The sequence below is a fragment of the Dermacentor variabilis genome, chromosome 4, assembly GCF_050947875.1.
Source record: "Dermacentor variabilis isolate Ectoservices chromosome 4, ASM5094787v1, whole genome shotgun sequence".
In the NCBI taxonomy this organism is placed as follows: Eukaryota; Metazoa; Arthropoda; class Arachnida; order Ixodida; family Ixodidae; genus Dermacentor; species Dermacentor variabilis.
In genome coordinates, this window is record NC_134571.1 from 147295640 (window position 1) to 147318196 (window position 22557).

Here is a 22557-nt window from a genome sequence, read left to right on the forward strand (position 1 = left end):
GCTTGGAATGTCATTCACAAATGCGCCTTTTTTTTTATTGATATGATATAAGGAGATGTTGGCGCACAGTTTAAGGCGCCGGCTACTCCTCATCTCTTGAGTGGTTCCGTCATACATCGTAGAGGGCTCAAGGTTACATATCAAATAGTCTTTTCACACAAGCATCAGGACTTATCACGCAACGTTTCCACAGGAAGACTATGACGTAAGGAATACATGGTACATGGTACAAGAATACAAGAATACATGGTACGCAACGTTTCCACAGGAAGACTATGACGTAAGGAATGCATGGTACATACAATATACAATGTAAATGTCTCCACACTTATGTAGATGAAAGTCTCAAAAGTACAAAAGATATTGTCGCCTAATAACACATTGTCTAGTCAGCGGGTGGTACATACATCGTGTAAATGCATTATCACATAGTCACAACAGAACAGTCAACATAACATAATTCACAAACAGATGGATATATACAGTAACAATGAAATGAAGGGAACAATGAAAGCGCTAATAACGTCCAGCAATGCCGCTGTCTTCAAGAAAGGTATTTAGTGCTTTTAAAGCACTCTTCTGTAAGGCCGTTGTTGGCCAAGGGCCCAAAAGTTCCTTAAACTGAAAGGTCTGTGGTCTAAATTAATTAGCGCTGATTTAAGTCGGCTTCTTAGTGTGTCGTGATGTGGGCAATCTAGAAGGAGGCGATATATATCTTCGTCTACAAATCCACAATCACATTCGGGGGTTTCCGCACGGCCAATTCTGTGTAAGAAATGCTTTGTGCAGGCAGTGCCTAGCCTTAATCGATGAATAAGGGTTTCCATAGTTCCATCTAATGACAATGAAAATTTGAATTCAATAAATGGATCAATATGATATATGTCCGAGCTCTTAGGATTGTGGTCAAACCAAGTGTTTCTAGACATTTTGAGAGAAGTTGTCCTTATAATGCAGCGTAATTCATCCTTTGATATTGGGAGCGGAGCCGTATCATCTTTGAGGTGCGCTTGTCGTGCTGCTTTATCGGCTGCTGCGTTGCCAGGAATGTCGCAATGCCCTGGTATCCACTGGAATGCTATTGAATGTTTCGCTTCGCTTGCCTTTGTGAGGTTTTTAAGTGTTTCATATATTATACTGTCACTGAATGTTTTCCCCTTTGTGTTGCAGAGTGATGTTAGAGCCGCCTGTGAATCGCTGAAAATTACCCATTTTTGCGCATCTCTTACTGACAATATAAATTTTATCGCACATAGGATAGCGAACAGTTCAGCCGTTGTGGACGAAGTCGCACGAGATAACGTAAATGATTCTTGTTTGTTGAGGTACGGTATAATGAATGATGAAGTTGAAGAGGTTGCTGTACTGGAGCCATCTGTATAGACGTGTGCATATCCTGAATACCGCATATATATCTGGTACAGCGCTAGTTGTTGAGCAGCTCGAATGAACATGTCTCTTTTGCTGAATATCCCATCTACTAACAATTCGATTTTTGGAACTGTAAGCAGCCATGGAGAATATTCGATGTCTGAGTTCCAAAATTCATTTCTTGGCAATATGTGAAGATTTTCTTGAATTTCTACATGAACATAACTTCTATCTCGTTTCATTATGTCTAGAGCCAATGGGTGGTTTTTATGCTGGGTTTGAAGACGGAAATAATGTCGGCATGTTTCTGTAGTTCGCATAACTGGAAATGGTGATTGGCGAGCCTCAGCTATTACAGGAGAACTAGAAGTCGCTCGTGGAACTCCTAGGCATAGGCGTAGTCCTCTAGCTAAAAGTCTTTGAAGTCGTTCTTCTGACGTGTGGGAAAGTCCGTGTAAGATGGGCGCGGAATACGCAACTTTTTGTCGTATTAATGCATTGTGAACAGTCAGCATGGACGATACTGATCCGCCCCATGATGTGCCTGCAAGTCTGCGAAGTACAGTCCCTATGGCATTGACCTCGTTTTCGAGTTTTTTTATGTGGGGTGCCCAGGATAGCTGCCTATCAAGTATTGTGCCTAGAAATCGATGCTGTGTGACAATCATTAGAGGGTGTCCACAAATGGCCCATGCACGACTACTAGCCGATATTCTAATGAGAGAGGAAGGCGCATTTCACAAATGCGCCTCCCTCTCTCATTAGAATATCGGCTAGTAGTCGTGCATGGACCATTTGTGGGCTTAGACGAGCACTCCTAGTTGCTCGGCGACTGCCCTCACTTGAGCGCGTAAGGAACATCAGTCTACACATCGCTATAGGCAAACAGAACAACCATGCGCTCTGAAAAGTCCTCGTCTACTTCTGCGAGGAAAATTATTCTATAGGCGAAAACTAAGAAATGAAGGTCCTGACCCTGGCACCACTAAAGAAAATAGTGTTCTCTTCTTACCTTTCTCTTTGCCAAAAAAGAAAAGTGTTTGACACTAAGCCTGACTTGGCGTCTGCGCAACCAGTTGTAAAGGCGGCGTTGTGCTTTTTTGAAAACTTCTGATAGCACTACCGGCAGCTATTGTCGCGCACAGCGCCATATTTTCTAGCCGGGTGTTTTTCTTTGCAACTATCATTTCTTTTTATTTCTGCCCCTGTGTACCTTTATCTCTTTTTCCAGGAACTCGGAAGCAAACAAGTTGGGCTAGTCAACCTACTGGTCTATCAGCTGCTCCGTTCGCACTCTTTTTCATGCTACACAGCCACTAACGTTTGAATGTTTCTCTCATTATTGTCGGATTTGTGCCCTCGAGGCACAAAAATCCTGGAAAATTGCTAGAGGGAACGCTGGCGGGCTAGTGTGCAGGAGATTTACGAGGTCTGCGAAATCTACTGTTCAGCCAGTATGATAATTTTAAGTAGTACATGAATTTGCTTATGATCTTCGTTCTACTCATGGCTTCAAATGACTTTGACACTTTGTTAGTTGGTCGTTTTCAACAAAACGTTGCATTTTTTAAAACTTACCATACGATATAAAAATGCACGTGTGCAGAAATTTACGGTTTAATTGCGTTAAGAAGAACATGATTAATCGGACATTTAGAATAATGCCACAAGGACGTGGGAAGCCACGAGCACGAAGATTATGCAAACCCACGCCAATCGTTCCCGTGGCGTAGCACCAGAGTAGCCTCTGTAAATTATTTGTAGGGAACTCTTTCCCATGGAAGTGGCAAACTTCAGCACGCGTCACGTCCGTTTGCAGAAGTTCGTGCGAGAAGGAGCGCACTACTGAGCGGCGTGCCTGAGGCCAGCGAAGGCCTCTGTATTGGGCTAACATTCTAAGCTATTTCCGGGGGCATGAGTACTAGAGACCTACAAACCGCAGGCTAACCAGGTAGCCTGACCTGCTGCGCATCCATGTAGATTAGTACGACGCATATATACTTTAATTACAAAGAGAAGAAAGAAAAGAAAACAGGAGTGTGTTAGACAGACGCAAGCAAAAGGTACAGTTTTGATCATAAAGGAAACAAAGGTATCAGTCCATGAACCATCCGTGTGCAGAGGTTAAAGGAGACAACTTTTTGTAGATGTGCGCATGAGCAAAAACAATGGACTCAAGTGCGCGAGACATTCTCGGCCACCCACCGTGGTTGCTCAGTGGCTATGGTGTTGGGCTGCTGAGCACGAGGTCATGGGATCGAATCCCGGCCACGGCGGCCGCATTTCGATGGGGGCGAAATGCGAAAACACCCGTGTGCTTAGATTTAGGTGCACGTTAAAGAACCCCAGGTGGTCAAAATTTCCGGAGTCCTCCACTACGGCGTGCCTCATAATCAGAGAGGGGTTTTGGCACGTAAAACCCCAAATATTATTGTTATTCTCGGCCAGTGAAGTGACAAAATATCTGATTCTGATAACTGAGTAACCGAACCCTGATATAGGAAATTATAGTCAAGGAGAGTTAGTTACTGTGGTTCTCTGATGGTATGAGGCGAGTGTGCGCCTTGGCTTTTATCGGTCATATTATTCCTCTTATCCCTGCGCACACGCGTAATGTATTTTAACAAGTACATTTTGTGTAACAGAGCACAGTTAATATGCCATTGTTTTATTTTAATTTTTTGTGGAACTTTAAATATGGTGCCCATTCAGTGAATTTCCTTCTTCATTCTCGTTTGCGTGGCGTGGCCACGCTATCGTAATACGGTAATTATTAACTGGCTATCAATATTATCAGGAAGCTCGTATCTGGTTTTGACCCGTGAGTCGCGCTCAGGCCCACTTGTACGACGTTTCATTGTATGATGATCGGCCCAGAAGATGACTGACCTATCTGAAGTGTAATATAACTCATTTTCTCGTGTGCCCAACTTCATCCCAAGGAAATATGAGAAGATTCCTCACAAGCTTACCTTTGTGCAAACGAGGACATGGATATGCTCCGAGAAGGGCCTCTTTGAATGTTCTACAATGCACAGCCGAACTTTCAGGCCGTCTCTATAATCGTTGCAGTTAGTGGTGTTCCACGCTATGACTCGATTGCGTGCAAAGATGGGCACGTTTGTTAGCCGATTACAGGCTAAAGAATATTCGCTCTACAATAAATATCTGCAGGCTAAATTTAACTGTATTGTCAATTTAAAGGGGTACTGCCATTATATTTCCGACTATAATTTTTTTACGGGAAATGAACGTTATACAGCTTTAAACTCTAGAAAAAGATAGTGGCAAGCCAGAGAGCGCCGTAAATAGCTTTTCCACGTTCACTTTCAGTTTTATTTCCCTGGAAGGTGCTGTAGTGTGACGTCATGGCCCTGCATGTGGGACCTTGGGACCAGGACATTGCGACATTGTGACACTCACCCCCTCCTCGTTCGGTCGCTTCGTATATACTATATGCTGCATGCTAATCGTTGTGCCAATGTAGCAGCATTACAGGGGACGACCGAGCAGGCCGGAACGAGTGTCGAAACATTGCAATGCCCTGCTTCCGCCGACCACGTAGTGCATCATGACGTCATAACACAGCAGAAAGGAAACAAAAAGTGGCTATAGGAAAGCTACAATATTAAATTATTTAGAGTACTGTGAGGCTTGAGACTGTTTTATCTTGTGTTTAGAGGTGCCGTACCTTCATTTAAAGCAAATAGAGAAGACTCAAAAATATCGTGTCAACACCCATTTTACAAACCCGTACTAGGGCAGCGAAGTTCCTCAGTCGCGGCTCATCCCTGTGGTTATCCGTTAAGGCGAAACCGATCAACACTTGTTCCGTGTTGAAGCCGGCCTGTGTCATACTGTGAGTATATAATGCCGGACTGACGAGTTTACATCACGCGCCATGCAATGATGAACAATCGTTTCGAACGCCTCCGGGAATCATCCCTGTCACTCGTTTCTTAGCAAGTCGCTTCAGTGTCTTACGATGTATGAATACATTGCCTTTTTATTAAAAAGGTAGGTGCTTCTGGCCGATTCCGGGGGGGGGTTAGGGTAATTAGTGTATAGGTTTAGTCAACAGGGGAAGAATAAGCATATGATAATGGTCAGGCATGTTATTGCGTGGGCTACATAGTCTGAACAGCAGACCGCATTTGTTAGAAACGGTTAGAAGCTATACAGGCGCAGACGGCCCACTGGTCGAGCCAGTCTGCTGGTCGGATCTAGGACTCCGTAACCCAGGATCGTAGTCCTCAACAGATTTGCGACGCGTCTATTTTCGTGATCCCGACATTTCCAAACAGGCGACTGGCTATGGGTCGGAATTGTGCGTGGCTGCAGGAACTTGATACATTCAGACTGGGATACACAGCGCAAAAAATTTTGACACAGGGACAAGCAGAACACAGGACGAGCGCTAACTTTCAACAATTGATTTATTGCAGCTGGTGAGTACATATATACTCACTGGGACGTTACTGCAATAGAACACACTGAAGGGAAGGAGGAAAAGACAGTCATGTGATCATTATGCCCAAAAATTCAAGCTCTTTTCTTGATAAAAATATAGACGGCGTGCTAACGCACTCGTCACCTGCTCTGGCTATCTCGACTGCTTCCACAATTTCCCTCGTAATCTTATTCCTGTGGCGATAGACAACAACAGTTTGTTTTAATTGTTTAGTTGTTGTCTATCGCCACAGGAATAAGATTACGAGGGAAATTGTGGAAGCAGCCGAGATAGCCAGAGCAGGTGACGAGTGCGTTAGCACGCCGTCTATATTTTTATCAAGAAAAGAGCTTGAATTTTTGGGCATAATGGTCACATGACTGTCTTTTCCTCCTTCCCTTCAGTGTGTTCTATTGCAGTGGCGTCCCAGCGAGTATATATGTACTCACCAGCTGCAATAAATCAATTGTTGAAACTTAGCACTCGTCCTGTGTTCTGCTTGTCCCTGTGTCAAAATTTTTGCGCTATGTATCCCAGTCTGAATGTATCCCAGCAACACGCCCAAACTTCTTCTTTGCTAAAGGAACTTGATAGTTGAACTGCATCGTATACAGTGTTCTAATTTTCAGTGCCGTCAGCGGTTTCGCTTCCTTTAGAGATACGTCAACGCCAGCGATAATTCATAAGGGGGGTTTGGGAAAAACCTGATTACATACAACTGTGAAGTACCTGTCCGGCGCTCGGTAGCCTCGATGGTCGTGGATGATCCTGGCAGCAGCCTTGCGCTCTTCAGCAAGCTTCCATATTAGTCGGCGCCCATCAAATGGCTGCATTCGTAGCGAAATGATTTCATTTGTGCTCTAGCCTCTCAGGTGACAAGGACTGGGAGGAAGCCAGGGTTACAGCATGGTAGCGCGAGAGAGAGAGAATGAAGAGGAAAGGCAAGGAGTTTAACCAGATATGAGTCTCCGGTTTGCTACCCTACACCGGGGGTGGGGGATAGGGGTTAGAAAGATGACAGAGAGGAAAACGCTAAAAAAGGGAAAAAAAGAAACACGCACACATGGAGACACACACACAAAAGGCGTTCCAGTTGAAGTCGTTCACACAAGCCGGTAGATCGCAAAAAGCGCAGTAGCGCTTGCACGGCCTTCTTCTGTAACGGTAGGTCCTTTCGATGTTGTAGAATTCTCTTTTCGGATAGCAGTTGGTCGTCCAGTTGGTAGAGTTCGTGGCGAAGGCATGCCCTCTGTGGACTGTACTGAGGGCAGGCGCGCAAAATATGGCCAATTGATTCTTCATGGCCGCAGTGGTCACAGGTTGGGGTGTCTGCCATCCCTATGCGGAATGCATAGGCTTTGGAAAAGGCAACGCCCAACCAAAGTCGATATAAAAGCGTGGCGTCTCTACGGCGAAGCTGTGATGGCGCTCGAAGAGTTAGTGTCGGGATCAAGTGAGTACAGTCGCGTATTTCTTAAATGTGGCTCATTCCACTGCGACGCGGTGCACTGCCGAGCAAGTAGGCGGAGCTTCCGTGCCGCGTCAGTTCTAGAAAGAGGAATTGGGACGTGGCGCTCCTCAGTATGGGCTGAGCGGGCAGCGTGATCCGCCCGTTGCTTGCCGATTATCCCGCAGCGACTTGGAAGCCACTGGAAGGTTATTTCATGGCCTGCATCATTTATACGGTGTAACGTCTCCGTAATATGGAATATTAATTGACAAAGTAAAGGTGACAGTAGAGACTGCAGTGCCGCCTTCGAATCGCAGAATATTGTCCACTTGTGTGGCGGTTCATCACCAATGTGATGAAGTGCAGTAAAGAGCGCTGCGAGCTCTGCTGCCGTCGATGTTGTCTTGTGGGTCGTCTTAAATTTGATTGCTGTAGCTTTCGCTGGTATGACGATTGCCGCCGCGGAGCTGCTTGGAAGGACAGATCTAGTGTAAATATGCGTAGAGTCACGGTAGTTCTAGTACAAATATAGTAGCGTGAGCTGTCTAAGGGCAGGTGATGATAGATCAGCTTTTTTCGAGATACCAGGTATTGCGAGGCTGATTTTTGGCTGAGCGAGGCACCATGGAGAGATCGAAGGTCTCGCAGGCGGAGTGAAACAAGCTGGCAATGATTCATCATACGCAGTTATCGTTTGGCTGAAAGATGTGTGTGGTCTGTCCGCTGGTAGAGAGGCGAAGTGGTGACGAGGAGTCCTTGCTAGATGCCTTATATGGGTCCTGAGCACTTCAATTGCAATGTGGGCCTTGACAAGGTGGTCTATAGCGATTGCTATCGTAGCCACTGTTGAATCACTCTGAGACAGGCCTAGACAGATCTTGAGCGCTTGAGCCTGAACACTTTGTATTGTGAGTAAATTCGTTTTACCAGTGTTGGTTATTGCTGGCAAGCTGTAGCGCACAAATCCTAGAAGAAGCACCCTGTACAGTTGTAACATGACACTTGTCGACATTTCCCAGGTCTTGACAGCGAAAAACTTGAACAGGAGGCAGATGACTGTCAACCGTTTTTTTTTCACGTATGATACGTGAGGGCTCCATGACAAGTCCCTGTCGATTATGACACCTAGAAACTTGTACGATCGGACCCGTTCTATTATTTGGCCATTTATTATTACACTGTAGTTTGCCATGGGTTTGCGCGTAAATGGTACTAGTGCGCATTCCTCGGAGGAAATTTCCAGGCCTCGATTACGGAGGTAGATAGCAGTTTGTGTGGCGGCTCTCTGAATTCTCGCTCGCAACTGTAGGCGTGTTACTGCAGACGTCCATATGCAGATGCCATCCGCGTAGATTGATAGCCTGACTGTGGTTGGCACGTGGTCAAGGAGAGCAATTAGTGTTAGATTAAATAACACAGGGCTAAGTACACCGCCCTGGGGGACGCCGCGGTAGCTATAATGTAGACAAGTATGGCCTTCCTCGGTGCTTACAAAAAAGGATCGCATGGAGAGATAGCTCCGTATCCATTGGAACATCCGACCACCCATTCCTACCTCTGCGAGAGCAGAGAGGATGGCTTCATGCGTAACGTTGTCATGTGCCCCTTTAACGTCGAGGAATAAAGAAGCGCAGAGACGCTTACAGCATTTCTCATGTTGAATGTAGGTGACCAGGTCGACGACGTTATCGATCGATGATCGACCGCGTCGGAAGCCCGCCATGGCATCTGGGTAGGTGTTGTGGTACTCCAAGTACCACTCCAGGCGTCCTAGGACCATCCTCTCCCTTACTTTGCCTACACAGCTCGCCAAAGCGATCGGGCGATATGATGAGAGTTCCAACGGCAACTTGCCAGGCTTCAGCAGTGGAACAAGGCGACTTCTCTCCCAGGTTGTTGGTAGCGTGCCATCTCTCCAAGATGGTAGCGTGCCATCTCTCCAAGCATGGTCGCAACTCCTTGAACTGCATATACGCCCACTTCCAAGGGGAACAATTTCGTTTCCATGGATAGCCACATGCCCTGGTATATACAGCGTATTTGCGTCCGGGCAGGCCGATTATCTGCGTCGTATCGCTTGTGCATTGCACATTATTTCTTGATTCGATGAACCAAGTCGCTTAAGGTGTGTCGGTCTTTACACGCACGAAGTGCTGCTTGTGAGTCAGTGTATATGTTTACAACCGTGTCGGGTTTTTTGTGTCCTCTTCGCACATTCGATGAACCGGTAGATGCCTTGATGTTCTGCTTAATAACGCTGTCTATTTGACTCAGGTCGAGCAGTATGACGAGTCAGGGGCTGTTCGTCAGATCTCAAAAATTGATGACTCCCACGAAAGTCTCACTTATACTCTGGTCGTAGTCTTCTTGTTCTGTTTCTTTTGCCGCTATGCTGCATGCCGATGGTGGAAGCACGGAGGCGTCTAGGCTTGCGTGCACCGTCGCGTGCCTTTGTTTTTTCATCGTGCCGTCGTACGTATGATTATAGATGGTCCGAGTACTTCCCAGCCTTGTTATGCAGTGTAGTGGGCCGGGTTGACAAAGGACAGATCTGATGGGAACGGGGGGAGTCTCTTGTCCTAAATAACGTCTCTTGTCCTAAATAACGCTATACCTTGGGGTCATAAAACTCTATTTCGTGTCGCAGCTTGGAATAAAGGTGCGTGAGCTGCCGTGTTTATTCATGCACATTTTTTGACACTGAAGATAACTTTCGTTTTTTGCCTTTTCCCTTTTGACTGGGCGGATAGCTAAATTCTTGAACGAAACCACGCAAACGCAGAGGACGCCGCGTTTTTTAGCAGTTCGCACGTAACATATGACTGGGAGTTGTCGCCGTTGTCGCAGCGTTGTGGAGTGGACATGAAATGCAGAAGTCGTTCAGACGCGCTCGAACGGACCTCGAGTTCAAAGCCTACCGCTGACTGATATTATCGCACCGATAACAAAGCTGAGGTGATTCGTGCGCTTCCACTTTCCATATTGTGCTAATCAAAGTTCTGAGGCTCAAATACACACATTTTTGCTTTCGCCAGCTATATACCCGCGCCAAGATCGGTTCCCGCGGAAGTTTAGGCCTAGCGTATCCGCCGAGTCCGTCTGCACGCTATCGGCGCGACTAGACTCAGGAATCAAGAAGTCTAACAAGGATAAATCACTCTATATTTCAGCTTTCGCATCGGTGCTCTTAAAGAAACCATTTTTTTCATGTCTACAGTGCCAGCACAAGAAGCGATGACCACCGATGTGACGCGTCATAAACACAGGTATATGCGCTGTCGCCGAAGGCTCCCAGCACTAGCCTGTGCTTCTCTGACGAAGATATATAACTAGACAGACGTGTTGACTGAAAGGCATCACTGAGCTAAGAAAACGTTGCATATCCCTCGCATGAAGGACAAGAAACGGCTATCGAACTCGGCAGGAGGAGGAGGAGGAGGAGGAGGAGGAGAAACTTTATTATTGCAGAAACCGTTGCGCGGTTTATTCCTGGGTGGTTCCCTCTGACAGGGCTCCACTGGCGATCGCGGCTCGCCGGGCCTGGTCGAGGGTCGCCAGTTGGCTTCCCAGGTCCAGTTCGGAGAGTCTCGCCTCCCAAGACCACGTAGTGAGTGTGTGTGTTGTGACTCGTGGCGAAATTGCATCGCCCGGACGGTCAGTGCATTCATGTGTTATGTGCGCGAGTGTCGCTGTGTGGTTGCTACACCAGGGACATGTTCGGGACGTATAACTGTCTGGGTAGATTGCGTGTAGACGAGACAAGTGTGGGTATGTGTTAGTTTGCAGGCGGCGCCAGTCCCTTGCCTGGAGTTTATTGAGAGCTTTGTGTGGGGGAGCGTATTGCGTTCTTCCGAGCCGTTGGTCCTGTAGTATTTGTTGACCTGTCGTTAATAACTCGTGGGTCACTCGTCGGTCTGTCGGGGGCTGAAGAACGGTGTGGTCTGCCGCTCGGCTAGTGAGACCTCGAGCTGCGCAGTCCGCCTCTTCGTTGCCCCGCAGGCCTTCGTGCCCGGGGCACCAGACGATACCATGGGTCCATTGTAGTGTGTGACCAAGGATTCGAATGGCTTGTATAGGGAGTGTTCCATTCAGGTATAAACGACAAGCCGCTTGTGAGTCAGTAAGGACACGGGCGGACCTTCCCTTGCTCTCAGCGTCGCGAAGTGCGAGAGCGATTGCTGCTGCTTCTGCTGCTGCGCTGCATGTGGCGCGGATGGAGGCTGAGGCTACCAGGTTCCCCTGATTGACAACCGCGATTGTGTATTTGAGCCCGCAACGTGGCGACGAGGGATACGGGCTAGCGTCCGTGTAGCACGTATCCGGGTCTCTGAAACAACGTTTGTGAAACATGCGAGCACGCGCTGCTCTTCTTTCCTGATTGTGGGTGGGGTGCATGTTCTTGGGGATAGGGTCTACTACAATGTTCTCTCTAATGTGGTTAGGCAAGAGTTGTGTTTCTTCTTTGCAGTACTGAGGTGTCAGCGGGTACCCTAGCCGTTGAAGAAGGTGTCTTCCCTGTTGAGTCTTGTTGAGGCGCTCCCTCTGCGCTATGAGCGTGGCACTTGCTAGCTCCTCAAAGGTGTTGTATACGCCTAGCGCTAGTAATTTCTTTGTGCTTGTGCTTGACGGTAGCTGTAAGGCCGTTTTGTACGCGGTTCTTATAAGAGTGTCCATGCGTTCTGTCTCGCTTTTGCGCTTGACTTGATACGGTAGCGCGTACGTGACACGGCTGATGACGAGGGCTTGTACCAGTCTTAAGGTTTCGTCCTCTGTGAAACCATCTTTGCTGCGCGCTACTCTGGCGATGAGTGATGAGGTGCTTCTTATAACGTGATTTAATTTCTCTGAGGCTACCTTTATGCCGTTGTTCTCCTGGATGTGCATACCTAGTATGCGTGCGGTCGGGACGCGCTTTATAGGTTGCCCGGCAATCTCGAGATGTATTGGCGGGGCTCGATGTTCCTTAGTTTGCTTAGGCCGGACTTGAAGGTACTCCGACTTGTGTGGGGCACACCTCATTCCTGCTGTGGTTAGGTATGACTCGATGTATCCGATAGCTGTGAGTAACGTGTTTTCTCTGTCGCCGTATGAACCCTTGGTTGCCCATAGAGTGATATCGTCGGCATAGAAGGCACATCCGAGTTTTGGGATGTTTTCCAGTTGTAAAGCAAGTTTTCTAAGTCCGATGTTGAAGAAGAAAGGAGATAATATTGACCCTTGCGGAGTTCCCTTCTGCGGTAGGTCATATATGTCCGATTGTACGCCTGCTATGCCGATGCGAGCTTTGCGGTGGCTGAGAAAAGCCACGACATAATGGTATACTCGCTCTCCGCATCCTATGGCGGCGAGGCCATCTAGGATGGTTTCGTGTGCTATATTATCAAATGCTTTTTCTACGTCGAGGGCTAGGAGTATGTTGTTGTTGCTGCCCGGTTGTGGGTTGAGGACCTCGAACTCGGCAGTAACAGCCCTACAGCGTCCCGGGTCGCCGGTTCATTTAGGAATTTTTTCGTAGTTAATATGCCAATCGTAAGTGAAAATCGATGTTGTGGCACTTCCGAGCATGCTACTGAATACGGACAGCAAATTTTTCTTTGTAGTACAGGCGTGAGGTTTAGTGCCTAGTGCTCAGTGCCTACTGATATGTCATCTATTCCTGGTGATTTATATTGCCGAAAACTAAACATATACATTTTTAAGTGAGGCGTTCTTGCCTTATAAGCTAGGCAAAAACATGGACGCCGACACCAGATTCCTTCAACGTACAATTATTTCCCTGTTGGGCAAAAGCGTTTTCAGAAGCACGCGAAAAGAAATGGTTGAATGCATTAACAACCACTGTTTTGCCATCTGGAAATGAGTCAATGAGATTAGAAAGCACTTTGCTTCCTCTCCTAAAATTATCTAATAATGACCATGTTTTCGCGGGACTTTTGCATAATTGGTTGAATTTATTTAAAAAATACAGACTTTTGCGCTGTTTGCAAAAGCCCGATTTCCTTGTTTCTTGCCATTCTATATTCACTTTTTAATACCACATTTATAGGAACACGCTTGCAGCCTTTCCAGAGCAAAACTGTATACGATATGACACACATAATATACACATAATTAGGCCAGCTAACATTATTTCTGCATTTTACTACAGTATGTGTACTTGGGCGCTCAAAGTGTTTAAGTTGATTGCAGAGCTTTTCGTATACGTTATCGACAGCACTGCCATCAATCAGCAAAGACCAGTCGAAATTAGAGATGTGTTTGTCATACATTTGTGTATTAGTGATTTGAATTTCCATACTACTGCTTTCTGTATTCCCAGCTGAGTCGTGTTCTTCAGCTGGAGAAGGCTTCGAAAGGCTGCAGGCTACAAAATTGTGGTCGGCTAACCTCTGAATTATGACGCAAGCAGCCAAGGAATAGTCAGATGCACGCACCGCAATGTGGTCTATGCAGGACGCTACTATTCGGTTATTCAAGCACTCTTCTCTAGTCGGGTGATTTATGATGGATTCCAAAACACGAGAAGTCAAAACCGATAAAGTAATCGGACACATTAGTTGACGTGACGCATAACGTATTTATGTTCAAATCTCCAGCTAAGCCCAACTGCACAGCTGAACCCCCATTTGCGAGTATTTCATCGAGCTCCACCAAGAATCGCCTGACACTGTTACATGGTGGACGATATAACGCAAGAAGTATTAAATCGGCATTTAAAATATTTATTTTTATGGCCAGGCATTCCGCATGAATGAATGTCATATCTACTCCAGACGTAACAGCATGTCAGGAACAAAAATCGCAATACCACCTCCTCGCCCTCGTGGCCCGGTCACGATATGTGAACGATAATCAGAAATTGTAAACATATCGGCGCATACGTGTGGTATATTTATTTCAGTAATAACAAAGGCGTCAACGTAATTGCTAGCCGTTTCTACTATCTGTCTAAATTCATTCCAATACTTTCGGAGGCTTCTTATGTGTACGCTGACTAGAGTAAAATTATGTTGCGCCCTCAGGCCAAATGTATCTTTGAAACTTCTAAAATCAGGAATCACACAGAAACTATAGGTCATGCAGCCTATACAATTTTAGCAATATCAGCTGGCCTGATTACTCGGATCAAAGGCGCACCTTCGTCCTTTACAAAAATCCTGCCGCTTTAAACACAGGCGAACTTGTACCCATTCTCCTTAGACACTGCTGTTGCACGCCAAAACAAACTACGATTTACTTTTGTCAAGTTATCGTTAAAAAACAACTCTGGTAGAGAACCGTTCTGGTGTAGGCGCAGTTTTTCTCGTGATTCAAACCAAGCTTCTTTCGCTTCTACAGAAGTGAACCGTGTCAGGATTGTCAGGATCGATTTACATTTATTAGACACGCGATGCACCGCCTCTACATCAGTACTTGAAAAGCTAGATAGCTCTAGCTTGATGGCTACCTCTGAGAAAACATCGCTTAAGTTTTCCTTTTGCTCCAGTGCTAGGCCTTCAATTTCCAAGTTAGCCTTTATATTGTACTGTTCGTTCTCATTTTGTACATCTTCTAAAAGCTTAAGCTGTACCGCTTGGGCCTTGACTACTTCCTTCAAGTGAATAACTTCTTTTTCCTGGGCCTTCTCGGGCTTTCTTAGCTTTTATGTTTTCCATTACTGAATCATAATGCTTCGACACAAATGAGACCGAATCCTGTAGTTGCTCAACACTCATGGAAAGCTTGGTAAATTCAGCCTTCAGCAGAAGTATACGCAGGAGGAGGAGGAGGAAAAAATAAAGAGAGAAGACAGGGATGTTAACCAGAAATGCGACTGGTTGGAGTTAACAAAGAAGGAGTACTCTTTTATTTATTTGAGCTCAGACGCCAAGCATCGCTCAACAGAACTGCCGTTCTGTCTGGCTACGCTCCATGTGCAATGCGTCACGCTGCCTGCCTGCTCGACTTGTTTTGCAGGTCCAAGTTTCTTGCTTAGTTTGACTCTTCGACGCAAAAAGTACTAGGTGCTATGCCCGAGCAGGTGAGAGCCATGTTTGCAAGTGACCCAAGTGATAGCAATGTTTACATGCAACTCATAACATGAAACAACCATCATCGGGTAAGGCACGGTGACAAGCAATGCACTCTTCCAAGACAATGATACAAGAAAACAATGTACTTCAACCTTCAACAAGCTTTATGAGTCAGTCCGGCGGAGAAAGCGTAAAGCAAACGAAATTCAAAGGTGACTGTTCTTATACATAACAAGAAGAACAAGGCGATTACGACAGGTTCACACGCTCCGCCGCATTTCGCACGATCGTTGGAACGCTCGGTTTTATAGTTTCCGCAGTTCTTCGTGTGGTGCTTTGATTGGTCGGCGATTAACATCGTTGATTCATGCCAGTTCAGCACGTGCATAAATCCCCAGGTCATCAATCCCCAGCACGTCATCAATCCCCAGGTGTCCCTTGGGGATTGATGACGTCAGATGTTCCAGCGCTTGTGATCCATGCGAAGCAGGGTACGTGCGATAGATAGATCCGGCACGGCGACCGTTTTCGAGTACTACGACGCAGGCAGACCTAAGAACAAGGCGATTATGACAGGTTCACACGCTTGGCCGGACTGAATAATAATAATAATAATAATAATAATAATAATAATAATAATAATAATAATAATAATAATAATAATAATAATAATAATAATAATAATAATAATAATGCTCCGGTCCTGATACGATTAAAACATTCATTGGCGCTGATAGACGCACAAATTCGTCCTAACACTTTTATAAGTCACTCGTTCTCGACTCGTGAGAGCAGCCTCGGCGTTCGACCCCTATCACGTGATAACGTAGAGTTCCACTTTCAATTTCTGATTTCGAAGTCGCAGGGTCGAAATAATGAAACGACACGCCGGCTCATATCCCCGAATTTATACACGGCAGTGCACACTGCCTGCGGAAATGGCGTGGGCGTCTCATTGCCGAACTTTGGTCTATGCAGCAGTGGTATGTGCGACGCCCTTTCATGGCTAGATCTGTCCTGAGGAAACACTGTATTAAAACGCAGGAGAGTTAAATTTAGCGCTGTTTCATTATTTTCAGCCTGTTCCTGTAGCCCTAACCAGTCGCAGCTTCTGCGGTCACCTAGGTTGGTTCAGAAATCAAATAGGCCGTATTTGTTTTAGATGTATAGCGCAGGGCGACTACAGCACTCTCGGTCTCCTTACTCTTGTGGAGAGAGAGAGAGAGAGAGAGAGAGAGAGAGAGCAGCGATAGGGGCTGGGAGGTTGACTGTTGTATAGAAAAACCTAGCTGTAATTGAGAGAGAGAGGGGGGGAAGGGGAAAGGCAGGGAGGTTAACCAGAGAAAAAGATCCGGTTTGCTACCTTACGCTGGGGAGAGAGGGGAGGGGGAGGTAAAGTGGTAACAAAGTAGAGATAAGGAAAGAAAGGAGCATAGACACACAATCACAGTCGATCACTGTCACCGAATACTGTCATCGCACAGCACAGTGACACTTGCAGCACTATCAACATTTTTCAGGCTACAGCCGCTTGACCAATTCTGTCGCCCTCAAAAACCGTAACAGTGCCCTTGTCGCCCTCTGCTGCGATGGCTTGTGATGGCGGTATTTTAAAATAAGTTCTTCTGTGAGAGGTCTTCGGTCAAAGCGCGCTATCGCGATTGCGAGTGGTTGTCTCTGTAAATTATAGCGAGGACAGTCACAAAGAAGGTGCTGAAAAGTCTCCTCGTTACCACAGTCCTCACACGAGGCGTCGTCAGCCCATCCAATTCGGTAAGCAAAAGACTTGGTGAAAGCCACCCCTAGCCATATTCGACAAAGCAGGGTAGCTTCGTGACGGCAGAGTCCAGCTGGAATACAAAGGCGTAGAGAGGAGTCAAGATTGTGGAGTCGGTAGTCGTGAAAACTTCCAGCGTTCCACAAGAAGAACGGGATGCCACGGCTGAGCATTCGAAGTTTTCTAGCGGCATCTGTTCTTGATAACGGTATCGGCTCCTCTTCGTCCCCTTGAAGAGCCGACCGAGCAGCGTTATCAGCGTGCTCGTTCCCTATGACTCCGCAGTGACTTGGAAGCCACTGAAATGTCACGTGGTGTCCTCTCTCAGTTAAGGTATGGATTGGTTCTCTAATCTCAAATACCAGTTGTTCATGTGGTCCGCGCCGCAGGGCCGATAGCAAAGATTGCAGTGCTGCCTTCGAGTCACTAAATATTGACCATCTTCAAGGTTGTTCTTGGCTGACGAGACGAAGTGCAGCGCGAAGAGCTGCAAGTTCCGCAGCCATCGGTGTCGTTGGGTGACATGTCTTGAAACTGATGGCGGTGGCTTTCGCTGGGAAGACCACGGCTCCAAAGGAACACTGGAGAGTTGCCTATCCATCAGTATACATATGTACGTGTTCGGCGTACCTCTCCTGCAAAAAGGAGCAGAGTTAGTTGTTTAAGATCAGGTGACGACAGCTCAGATTTTTTCCTGATTCCTGGTACGGTGAAGTGCATTGCGGGTCGAGCCAAACACCATGGAGGAATCGATGGCTTAGTTGAGGGGGTGAAGCCTGATGGAAGGCAGGTGTAATACTCCGAAATCGTAGTACAAAATGATGCCTGCGGCCTTTCAGACGGTAGTGTTGCCAGATGGTAGGAACAGGCACGGGCAATGTGCCTAATGTGCACTCTCAACACTTCTACCACAATGTGTGTTTGTATAGGTTGGTCCTAGGCAATCACAATAGTCGCTGCTGTCGATGTGCATTTTGGCAAACCAAGACAAACCCTGAGAGCCCGAGCTTGAATAGCCTGTAGAGCACGAAGATTTGTCTGGCAGGTGTTGGTCATTACGGGCAAACTGCATCTCAAGAAGCCCAGAAAAAGAGCCCTGTACAATTCCAACATTGCATGCACTGACATTCCCCAAGTCTTTCCTCCCAGAAACTTGAAAAGTTGGGAGATTGCTGTCAGACGTTGTTTCAAGTAGGTCACGTGCGGGCTCCATGAGAGATCTCTATCAATGATTATGCCAAGAAATTTGTGAGTCTTCTCATAAGAAATTATTTGGCCATTTATTGAGATGGCGTAGGGTGTAATTGGTTTGCGAGTGAACGCCATCAGTGCACATTTGTCTGACGAGATTTCAAGACCTTGGTTGCGGAGAAATATAGCTGTTAGAGTCGCAGCTTTTTGAAGTCTTGCACGTATCTGAGGACGTGTCACATCTGAGGTCCATATCATATGTCGTCGGCGTACATTGATATCTTGATCGCTGCTGGCAGATGATCAACGAGACCAATGAGTGCGAGGCTGAATAGGGTGGGGCTTAGTACACCGCCTTAAGGAACACCTCGGTACGTGTAATGTCGTACGGTTTTACCATCACCGGTACAGACAAAGAACGATCTCATAAAAAAGTAATGAGAGATCCATTGGAAAACTCGACCACCTAGGCCAACCATCTCAAGAGCATCGAGGATAGTCTCGTGAGATACGTTATCGTATGCCCCCTTGACATCCAAGAACAAAGCTGCAGATAATCTTTTGCGTGACTTTTGAAGCTGGACGTACGTAGAGAGTTCAACAACACTGTCTACTGAAGAGCGATATCGACGAAAACCAGCCATGCAATTCGGTAACATGTTGTAGTGTTCCAGGTACCACTCCAAGCGGGCAAGGATCATCTTTTCCATTATCTTTCTTACACAGCTGGCCAGCGCTATTGGGCGGTATAAGGTGAGTTCAAGTGGGGACTTGCCTTGCTTCAGGAGAGGGACCAAGCGGCTTATCTTCCATTCTTCGGGAACCATGCCATCCTGCCAAGATGAGTTGTAGAGATGTAACAGTTCTCTCCGTGCGCCATCACTCAGGTTGTTCAAGACGCGGTAGGATATTCCATCTGGTCCAGCGGATGAAGAACGCCTGCATAGAGCAAGAGCCGCTTCTAGTTCCTCCATTATGAAAGGAAGATCCATGCGGCCGTCACGTGAAACAGGGATGCGACTGGGGGCTGGAAAGCCTGGACCAGTTGCTTGGCCAGCGATCCTTGCACAAAAGTCTTCTGCAACATCAGTCTCTAGCCGCACCTGGAAGAGCGCCAGCGCTTAGAATGGGAAGCGTTGTTCAGGGAGGGAACGTAGACCCCGTATGGTTCTCCAGATGTGGGAAAGTGGCTTTCGGGGGTCTAGTGACTGGCAAAATCTTGTCCAACGTCGAGATGCCAATCTATCCATGTGACGTTGAAGTTTCTTTTGTAGTCGTCTGGCTGTCCTAAGGTCTTCGATGGATTTTGTACGCCCGTAACGCCGCTCCGCACGACGTAGCTGTAATAGCTGCCAACAGTGATCGCTGTTCTGTCGACGGAGGCGAGTTGCGTCATACAGCAGCTGGATAAAGTTGAACAGATGACTCAGGTCGACCCACAGTTAGCTGCTTCAAAACTGCCCAAACTCGTAGCTTTACGAGAGCAGCGCTTGAACGCTATGCAGTTTCGGGACAACTGTGTTCTCCTAGAATCCTTCGTAAACTTACGCAGGCACAATTTGTTTGTAAGAAGGTGCGTACGGGCTCACAGCAGTGACGATGTGACGCCGATAGGAAAACACGAATGCTCGGTGGCTGATGGCAACCCCTTCGTCTATCGGGCGTCCGGCGAACACCGTTAGTCGTGCATACTCAATGAACCCGCAAAGGTGCCGTCGGGAAGAAGAAGAAAAACCGTCGCGGAAGGAGAAACGTCCGGATCGCTCCGCACCCTCCCCGGACGTCCATTAGCAGCGAGGTGTGCGAGGCGGTCCCGACGGCGTGGTCGCCCCCTCCCAAAGAAGCGCGACCGGTTCACACGAGGAACAACCGCGGTCTCATTGTTCCTGCGCTCGCGCGCGTTCGCCCTCGACAGAAATAGCGTCGCACCGCGAACAGCGTGTCGGCCACGCGTACAACAACGACACAAGGCGTAGGCGCACTGCCAACGCCACGCGCTTACATGTGGAATGGTGTGGCTGCTTTGGGGTTATGGACGTCGAAGGGCTAGTGTTTGCACTTGACATACATGATGCGGCACGCATATTGATTGCGGAGGAGCAGCAGCAGCAGCAACAACAAAAATAGAGAATGGTTAACACAAACAGAAGAGGGGCTCTATAACGTAAAGCTGTTTCAAACTCCTTCTATTCTATTTCAGCCGTCAGCTCTCCACGATTGGTCGAACATATTTCGGGCTACCCCCGCTTCGCCTGTCTGTCGCGGGCCGTCGCGAAAGCTACGAGAACTCTCCGTCTGATACGACGTGTGCACGCCGATTACGCGCTATTGGACCATATCAAAAGAAAATATTTATGATTCCACACCGTTTTCGCCATGAGCCCTCCGTTATATCGGTGAAAAGCTTTAGGGCTGCGCCCATTTCGCCTTTCTGTCGCACGACGTCACAAAACCACGAAAACTTACCGCGTCAAAGATGCATTATTGCGCCGAACAAAACTGAACTTGTTTGTGGAATAGCCGGAGACTGCCCCGTTCCGTATAAGGAACAGAAGGGATCCGCCTGCCGATGCCTCGAGCGGCTAGTCGCGCGGCAATATTACGTGTATTCGTGCGGTTCTTTCACGCTCGGAAGAACACCTTGATCTAGACGTATTGAGCAACACAAAGCTGTATCGGGAGTTTGTCAAGTTGCTCTTTAATTTTCTCATTGACATTTTTCATCAAATTAATATAATTGAGAAGTTGATCAACTAATTAAACATATTTATGTAATTAGGCGGAATGAAAGAAATAGTTTGGGTATACCCAAGTGACGGCAAATAACATAATCTTTGTTCTGTCCAACAAAGTGGCATTTGCATATATTTAAAGTTTGGCCCAAGTTACATGAAACAACATATATAGCAACTTCTGTCGCGCTCTTCTGTAAAATAAGAGATTTCTCTCTGCTTCCAAAATGTTATAGCCTCGAAGGCGACAGCCCCGTATACGGGCTGATGAAAGAAAACAAAGGAAGGAGCGGTCGCCGCGCAAGTAAATCGGCAAACTCGGCCAAGTGGGGTCAATTAGACACTCACTAGTGACTTTTGATATGCTGACATAATGTGGGGTATGGCAAGTTTTGATGATCCTGTTTGCTACTGCTTCCCGGAATAAATGAGTGGAAGCGAGGCTGCGTCGGCGTCACAATAATAAGGCGTTTTTACGCGTTCGAAACGGGCACCTCTTTTGCACCTATGATGCGATTACCATTCTTTGGGAACTTGACCGATTTCGCGGTATGTATATAACCTCTTTCAACCAGTGAACCAAGTTGTTTGCTAGTTTGGGGCATCAGGCATACGTGCTGGCTGCTGTCTGGCCTGGTAGCCAACATGGACCACAGGGTTATGTGCGCGAACAGACGACTTCAGCACTGCGTATGTGACATTGATATGTGCTCATTCTTGGTAAAACCCCCGAAACAGATGCGCCAGAGTGACACAAGGGCTACGTAGCCTTCGGCACATTATAGCGAGAGCACCCCATTCCCAACAGACACCTGCGCGGCGAGCGCGGCCGCTTGGTCGAGAGCATTGCAACGAAGTTGTAGCCAGGATAACAGGGATATACTCCAGAGCTTCAGCTGGGGTGCTGTGAATACAACAAGCTGTACCGTGTCGTGTTATCAATTGGCACTGTGGTCGCGATCGACATTGCCACTGCGTGTGTCTGCGGTGGCAATGCGATGCGTCGCTGCGTTGCTTTAATGCCAATCGCACTAAAGACGAAATTAATCGCGAGACGTATTTTGCCGGAACTTCATTAACGAATGTTTTCGCTCAACACAATAGGAAGCCACTTGCGTGGCTAATTACGCCAATTATCGGCAGTACATGCAATCTGGTTGTAACTATGTGCGCAAGATTCGGCGTGCGCTGTAGCGTCACTGCCAAATTTGGAAACCACTTTCTTGATGGTGGAGCGTGAGCAAATGCCACACTAAGGACGCATTGCGCACAGCATCACCAGTAAATTGAAGCACTTTTTGAATGAGGGCAAACGACAGGCTCTTCAAAAATCAATCCCGGGTTCGCTTCCTGATAAAAGGAATGACGTATGAAAACACACACGCGGAACATACTTCACACGGACTATGTACAAAGTCCCTCAATTCTAAAAATAATAACATCTGGTAAAAGGCCAGCATCCGGAAGAAAGTTGACAGCTCTTTCGTCGTTAGGTGGCGTATCGGCAGCACTGCCTGCCAGTCTCGTAGCTTTTGATATGCCGATTGCTATACAACCGCTCAACAGTCTCGAAA